This window comes from Parus major, chromosome 3, assembly GCF_001522545.3.
Source record: "Parus major isolate Abel chromosome 3, Parus_major1.1, whole genome shotgun sequence".
Taxonomy (NCBI): domain Eukaryota; kingdom Metazoa; phylum Chordata; class Aves; order Passeriformes; family Paridae; genus Parus; species Parus major.
This window is the reverse complement of record NC_031770.1, coordinates 16,822,072-16,830,197: the sequence shown is the minus strand read 5'-3', so window position 1 is coordinate 16,830,197 and position 8,126 is coordinate 16,822,072. Positions and strand designations below refer to the sequence as shown.

The window sequence follows — 8,126 nt, the reverse complement described above, 5'->3', positions numbered from 1 at the left end:
TGTTAGCACTGAATGCAGACTCTCAGAGTTTGAACAAAACGCCACAAAATGTTCAGTGAAACGTTACTGAGCTCGTTGGATCAGCTAACATGGAACAAATTAGCTTTTAGGCTTTTCCTTAATAGCAGAACAGGATTATTTGACTATAGAAGTTATTTCTCTTTATATGTATCTAAATATTATGTGAAATCACCCTTGTTAAAAAGCCCTGTCTTTCCTTGTTTACCCTTATCCAGCTGACTACTTTTTTTCTCCCATATTTTGGCTGAAGGAGACTGACCAATATGCACTGAAGTAATTGCCATATGAAATATTTTTTTTTACTTGGACCTTGATAGGCTCCAGACCTTCACCTTCCAGTGGCTCCTACAAGTCCCTGCTTGCAGTAGCTACAGTGGCCACTGTCCTTTGAGGAGTGTCAGGGGTCCCAGTAGCTCATTTCAACTGACTGATCATTTTCTTTTCTTCTTGATAAATTTGCTGGTTATTGTGAAGATCGCTCCCTCTGTTTTTCTGCCTCATAGTCACTGGCAAGCCTGAGATAATGTGATGGAGTCTCTCTAAAGAGTGTGGTTTTGGGTCTATCTGTTGGTTGCTTCATCATGCATTTAGGGATTTATGGATGTGTGACATTCTTTTACCCGGTCTGCAGGCTGACAGTCATTAGCAGAGCACTTCTGTAGGCCTATGGCATGGTTCATTAAAATGTTTAATGTGAGGTTATATAAGCAAATTTAGCAAATTTGATGCATAATAACCAGGAATTTTGAAAGTGGTGTGTAATCATCCATATTTTAAGAAGGAACCACACTTTCTCCCTGAGGCTGAGAAATCTCTTAAGTGGAAACTACAGCAGCAAGACAATTAGTTTGTTGTGAAACCGAGAATAGGAGAATGGTTTTACCTTGGTACTGCTATACATTTTTTACAGCCTCAATAAAAATGTTTTAATTCCTCATTAAGTTGGATTTAACAGAAAATGTTCCAGCATAGCCACACTTAGAGGGATAAGTCTGCAGGGTTAATATATTCCAGGTTTCCCCTTAAGTGATAGTGGACATTTAGTCTTTGAAGTTTAGGTGCTTGTGTTGTCTAAAAGGAAAACAGAATTTTCAGTCTAATCATAAGGCATTTTTGGGCTGTGGAAATGCCAGTGATATTCTGCCTTGCAAGAGAAAGAGACTGATGTTTCCAGAGTTCTGATAAACTGCTGCTCAAACAAAGATGACAAAAGGGAACAAAAAATGGCAGCATGTGACATTTTTCCTCTTAATAGTGATTGTTACAATGATGGAACACATGAACTCTGTCCACTCTCATTAGAGACCAAAGAGTTCATCGTTGTTACTGGCTTCTCAGTACATGTCATGTTTCTTGATGTATCTAATGCTCTCTCTTTTCACACCTCAGCAATGTGATGAAACTGCTGAGTTTTGAGTAATCTTCTGGGCAGTAGGAAACCTGTCAGGAGACCCTTCCCACAGAGTGACTGGGAGCACAAACCCTCATCAAGAGGCAATGTGGACATCTTCTGAAGAGTGAATATAAAATTCTGTGTGTAGAAAAATACTGCAGATACCTAGGTTGTTATCCAGTGTCTCTCTGCGACTCAGGACAATACAGAAGGTTATATCTAGGCAGTGTATAAAACTATTTAAGTAAATCCTATATATTTTTAAGATTATTTTTATCATCTCAAATGCCTATTTTTCTTATTTCCTCTCCAGTCTTTGCACTGCAATTTCAGTGGTTCAGAACAGAGTTGAATCTTTTTGATTGGATCACTTTAGATTTGTTAAGATCTAAACTTGCTATTAACTGGCCTGATAAACAATGTGAATCTGAAAGAGGTGTTCATTAATCCTTTTTTTGAGATTTAAACATATGATCTGTTATTTGGACTACAGTGATATTCTGAATTAACATTATCAGATGAAAACTTCACGTTTTGAAATTATCTTAAGTCAAAAGGGTAATTTTAGGCTATTTCATTTGTCTTTCTGGATGAAAATATAATAAAGGAGCAACTCTGCTTTTGTTGCCTTTAGGTGGATGTTGTGTTGTCTTACATTTTGCCACTTTTTGAATTTTGCATTCTGTTCTCCTTATTTGGATACTTTGATCTTTTAAAGGTTGTATTGTGCTTCAGCCAGAGGTGACTTCCAGTAAGACTGAAAAGGCTCTCCTTTTCCATAATGTTTGCATTGGTGTTTGTGTTACAGCAGCACTTTTGGTCTCAGGTAAAGAATAATTGTTGTGCCAGATACTACAAAAACCACATGGTAATAAATATGAAGAATATTTGTTTACACTCACAAGACATGCACACAACAGGAAAGGAAAAGCTGCACAGTTGTTCTGATGATAGAAATCTTATTTTTGGAGACCTACTTTGTTTTCTTGTTAGCAGCCAGAGCTTGAATCTTTTATTTTTAACCAAAGGTAAAAATCTGTTTGCTGTTTTTGAGGGGTCTGATGTTTTTGTTGTGTCAATAATGGCATGGGGTCTTGAATCTCTACAGCAGCTCTTCAAATCCAGCCCAGTTTGGAGTCAGACTCAGACTACTGTGGTCACATTGATGACTGCTGGGAGTGAAATTATCTGGTGTTGTATGCTTAGAGGCTTGGGATGTTTGCTCTACAGAAATTGTAATAAACACAGGCAATAAGATGAGCTAGATCACTGTCAACATCACACTGAGTATGAGCTGCACCTCTCTGCCATACATACACACACAAAATTACCTTCCAAACTGCCTCAGAAGAAATTCCAGAGTTTACATGCAGCCAGTGGAATAAAGGATATTGCTGTTTCCGAGGCATTAATTATACCTGCAGATTTTGTAGGATGTAAGCTTGCCATGCTGTGCATATTCTGTCAATTAGGATTTGGACTGTGATTGCATCATGCTTTATAAGCATATAATTTAGTTTCATAAAACTAAACTCAAATATTTAAGTTCTCCTTTGTTTGAAGTGCCCCAAAACTTTTTAAAATACATTAGACTCTGAGCATGTGTGAGAAACCCAAAAACCGGTCTGTATTTCAGTTCTCCATCCTTATTTGAAAGGCACTGCTAAACTTCTATTGCATGATAAAGCCAACTTTATTCTGGCCTTCAGAGTTGCTCTGACAAGATATTTTTACATTAGGAGAGAGTATTTTTACACTTCAGGGATAAAATTTGAAGTTAGCTAAAAATGTATTAGTACACAATTTTAAGTTTATGAAAATCATGACTTATGGTAGAGTTCCTTTTAGACAACTTTCACACAGCATCTCTCATTAGCCAAAAGAGGCAGGAGATAAATTCTAAATCTTCTGTTCATGTAAATAGTGGAGATTAGTGCTTAGGTTGAACAAGGGTAAGAAAGAAGAATGATGACTGGAAAAGTGAAGATACAAGAAAAGGAAGTAAAATATTTGTAACTGAAATATGACACACTTTCACTAGCTCTGTGTTGGTTTAATAATTTAATTATTTTCTGCAGCTTGCCTAAATGAGGAGGGAGTTAATATATTCACAGCGATTCACACTTGGTAGAGGTTTTGTTTGCACCAGAAGGATGAAGGACATAATGAATTTTCCCTGAATCTTGTAATAGGTTTCCAGTACAGACAGAACTTGGGCCTTCAGTACCTTTGTTACTGAGCTGCCTCTTTCAATTGTGCACTCTGACAGGAAATTCAGTACAGATCATTTAAAAGCTTCTCTCTTTCCCCTCTCTTAGTCTTTTCTTCCTAGTTTTTTGTTACATTTGTTATCTGTGAAGTGTGGAAAGGGATAAAATTGGGCATTCCTTATTCAGTTAGTCTTTTGGGCACCCACATAGTTTGAATTTCATCAGAAAGTGTGGAACTTGGCACAGAAGCTATTTTGCAAAACTGATAATAGAGCTGGGATCAAAGAGCTGGCAGTATATATACTTTGTACACAAATTACCCCATAAATGTTGCTTGACTAGAGATAGTGCATCTCTTCTTCACACTTTCTGCTTTATTTTAAAGAGATTGCATTCATTTTTACTAAAAAAAGTGTTACTATTGCAGTAAAAATACTGAATATAATCCCTTTTGTCCTTTCTTTGGATACAGTATCATATCTGGAAAGAAAGTCCTTAAATAGGACTAAAGAACTGAGACGAAGTGTAATATTTCTGGCAGGCAATTCATTCACTACTGACACTCATTGATTAAGTGAATTGTGCCAACACTATTTTTAGTCAATTTTACAAGTTCCTGAGTTCAGCACTTTTGAAAAGTTAGAACATAACAATTGTTATTTTTAGCAATAATTGCCTAAGGATGTCTGTGTGCTTACCTAGGGATAATGAGAAGATAGATCCTGCTGTGTCTGCCAGGTGCTCATGGCAGGGGGAGCTTGTAATGGGAGAAGTTAAGAAAACTATTGCAAGAGTGAAGAGTTCAAACTTGTGACTCAGACACAGTTTGGTCCTTATCCCTCTTCTAGTCTGAGGGGAAAGTAGGATTTACCAGAGTGATGCCTGAGAAAAACTGGAACATCCTTTGAAGGGAGATATTCATAGTGTTATTACTCATGAAAATATTTATGTATAAAACTATTTCAGCTTAACTGACTATATTTTGCTGCTAATTTCATCTCTAAGTGTTTAGTCAATAATCAAAGTGCCAAACAAAATGTCACTCTCTAACTGATGACCTCTTGCTCTACAATTCAGCTTCTCCCAGTCCTGTTCTGGAGGATTTGTAAACATAAGTCCTTACAGTGGGAGAACATCACAAGTAACAGCAGAATAAGCTGAAGATGAAGCAAAAATGTAGATGAGTTATGCTGTCTGTACTGTGCTCCTGAGAGCAGTGTACTTCTCAGCCACTTGGGGTGATGCGATTTATGCATCTGCTCCTCAGAGCTGCATTGAAATATTGGCAGAATTTGACTTGCTAATGGCCTATATTTGCTCTAATTCAGTATGCAATAAAGTAAGTATTTGCATTTTAATAAAACGAAGGAAGTTAAACCAAAGGTCACTGTTTGGCAGACTGTTCAGTGTAGGTTTAAGTTGGGATCACACCCTATAAAGCTACTACACAATTACAAAAAGCAGTATAATTCCAAAATGTAGAGTGCAATGATTTTACACCGTATCTGTTTATGGATGCAGTCTTTTCTGCTGTGAGTTAAATGTCCTAGCTTGCATCTCGTTGCTGATGTTTTCTATAAAGCTGCTGTAGTGCCAGGGAAGGAAATGTCTTTGCCATGTCCGCACTGCACCAAATCTGCTTCCCCAGACGCACCCAAGACGGAAACAGCCCTTTAGTGCACACTTAGTTTTCAGCGTTTATGGAAGTGTCAATCTTGGGCAGACCCCCAGGAGAAGGCCTGAGGGCCCTTCCTGAGCCATGCAGATGGCTGAACTTCATTTTGATCATCCCTGAGGTTTCTGCATTCATAGCCCTGCCTGTGAACTGGGGGGCTGGTTTTGTAGCTCCTAATGAACAGCTGCAGCGCTAATTGCCGTTCTCCCCAGTTTTGGGTGAGCAGACAAAGGCGGCGGGAGCTCTTGGAACAGCCCAGCTGCGGGGTGCCCTGGCTGGTGGTGCCTGAAATACGCAAGTGAGACAGGGCAAGAAGGGGTTTATTACCCTGTTTTCTGCCAGTGCTGTGGCAATCAGAGGAGTTTGCACTCCAGGGCTGCTAACCCAGCTTCTGTTACTGGCTCAGAATTAGCGTTAGAAAAAGGAAGGTCATAAAGATGTCTCCTGATCCCTGCTGAGTGGAAAAGAACAGTTAGTTTGCAGAGGAGATACACTTGTAAGATCAGAGCACATCTGCCCTAATGACGTGCCTTCCAAGGATAGGGCACTTCTTGAATAGTGCTGGTGCCCTGCAGACCTTTCAGTCTTTTTTAAAATCCATTTCATAACCTTTTTACCTGTTGGCTGCTATAACCTCTCATGGGCTCTGCAATACCGAAATATTTATAGATACTCCTGATGAGTGTCCTGTAAAGACCTGGTTCTCATCTGTCACTCCTGTTGAAGTTATTGCTGGTCTCAAGAAAAAGCTAAAATACTCCAGTCGTAAACTAGCTCCAGTGGAATATACAGAATTGAATATAATTATCCTCGTGTTGCAGAACAGAGAAAGAGACAATGAGAAGTGAAACAACAGGCCTAAATATAAATGTGTTTAGTAGCTGAGATGGAAAGAGCATCCAGAAATCCTATATTTTAATATTATATCTGGTACTGTGTCACAGATGGATATGGAGCGAGAATAGTAATTACGCTTTTTGTGTAATTCGTTTCATTGTCTGGGATTTGTGCTATGGAGTGACTTATGTTCACATCCACTTGAAAGAAATGTTTAAAGAAATTCCAATAGCTCTTTAGAATAATTAAATTACCTTCACAAAGCACTGGCTTTTTGCTGCTTTGCTTCATTGTGATCCTGAGAAGTGGGTGGAGGGGTGAAAACACAGATGTTATATCCCTTTTATTTTTTAATTTGTGCTCTGCATTTGGTTTGTAAAATTAAGTCTTGCATGCATGTGCTGCTGCTCTCCCCCAAATAAAATGTAAAGCTGTATACGTGAACTTAGTAGGTTCAACTGCACATTGTCCTTTTGATGATCTGGAATTCATTTCCCATGCATTCTGTTTTGAACTGCATGCACAAATCTACCTACCAAACTGCCAAATACTTCTAGAGGTTTGCATAACATGGTTTTGAATTACTTAAAATGGTTTTGTTACTTGTTTGTGTTATAACAATTTGATGCTACTGGAGTAACAACTAGTGAACAGTCTGTAGAGACACAAGCAAGTGTGGATTTTAACAGGAGAATTGAAATAAATTGGACCTGAATATTTGGACAGAAAACCTTAGTATATTTACTGTGACAGCATTGTATTGGGCTCTAGGGCAGCCTTTCAGAGGAGGTTTTGGAAGTCAAGAAACCCAAATCATTTAAAGTAGATTAGAACGATACACTAGAAAAGTGGAAAGACTTCTTCTATTTCAAGAGTAAATTTAGTGTTTCATATACTTGATCAGTGCAAACAGTATGTTTAAAACGGTTGGAATTATAAAGATGTGTGGTCTGTGTATTTAAATTACACACAATTGACCTTTCTTCTTTGGTTTGTGTACCAGCAGGAGGAAACAGATGATTTGTTTCAGAGTATGTACATTCCACATACACACAGTCTGGGATAAGGCACATGCTACTACTATTTTTTTGTGTGATTTTGCTTTCTTTTTTACACTTTCTTGCACTACACTTCTGATTTTTCTGGTCTGTGCTGTTCAGTTAGGGGAATTTCAGAGTCATGAAATAATCTCCCTTTGATCTCACGGTATCTTTAACTCAGCTGACACTCCCCAGTAACCCAGGTTATCTCTGGCAGGCTCCGTAGGGATGGGCTTTAGAGTGTTATTGAAATGACTCCTGTGTCCTGAAAACCTTGGGTACACCCTCCACCCCATCTTTCCCTGCTACTGATGAGGACTGATTCTGTCAGCTTTTTTGAGGGATGTGGTGGAAAAAGCAGCAAATGAGCACCATAGTGACAAGCTGCAGTCATCCTCTAGTGCAAGCAGATGCAGTAGCAACAACCACTGCAATAAAGCAGCGTGCACTTAGATCAGACCTAATCTGGGGCCTGGGAGTGATTCCACACATACCATGGTGCTTTCAGTTTTTTGCTGCTTTCAGGTGGATGGAAAGGGTCTTGTGTGTTTTTAAGGTGAACAACTTGTTTCCACTGGGGTAATCACTGGAGCTCTTCACATTACATGAAGGAGATTCAACCCCCACTTCTCTCCAGGATTTTCCTGCCATCTGTAGGAGGAGAAGGCAGGCATTAAGATGCAAAGTTGTTTCAGCCTCTAACAGTGTACTGAAGACTCTCAGAAACTCTGGTGGGGTGGGTAGGGTGTAATGGCTGGCAATTTCTGGGTACAGTGTAAAATCTGTGGTTGCAGTGTGGAGGTTGACATGCACAGATGGAGACTGATGTAGACTCTTGAGTGTTTTTGGGGAAGGAACAGCAATTCTGTGAGAATTATTATTATTGTGTAGCACTCAGGAGCTGTGGTCTAAGCAAAGTGCTGGAAAGAAGCATCTTGACATTTCAGTGG

The 8,126-nt window shown here is 39.0% G+C and overlaps 1 protein-coding gene across 1 annotated transcript in view; it reads left to right on the top strand.

Annotated features, from left to right (window-relative positions):
- CNIH3 (cornichon family AMPA receptor auxiliary protein 3) overlaps positions 1-8,126 on the top strand; it is a 51,522-nt gene that overhangs the window by 27,449 nt on the left and 15,947 nt on the right. The gene's annotated exons all lie outside the window — the stretch shown is intronic.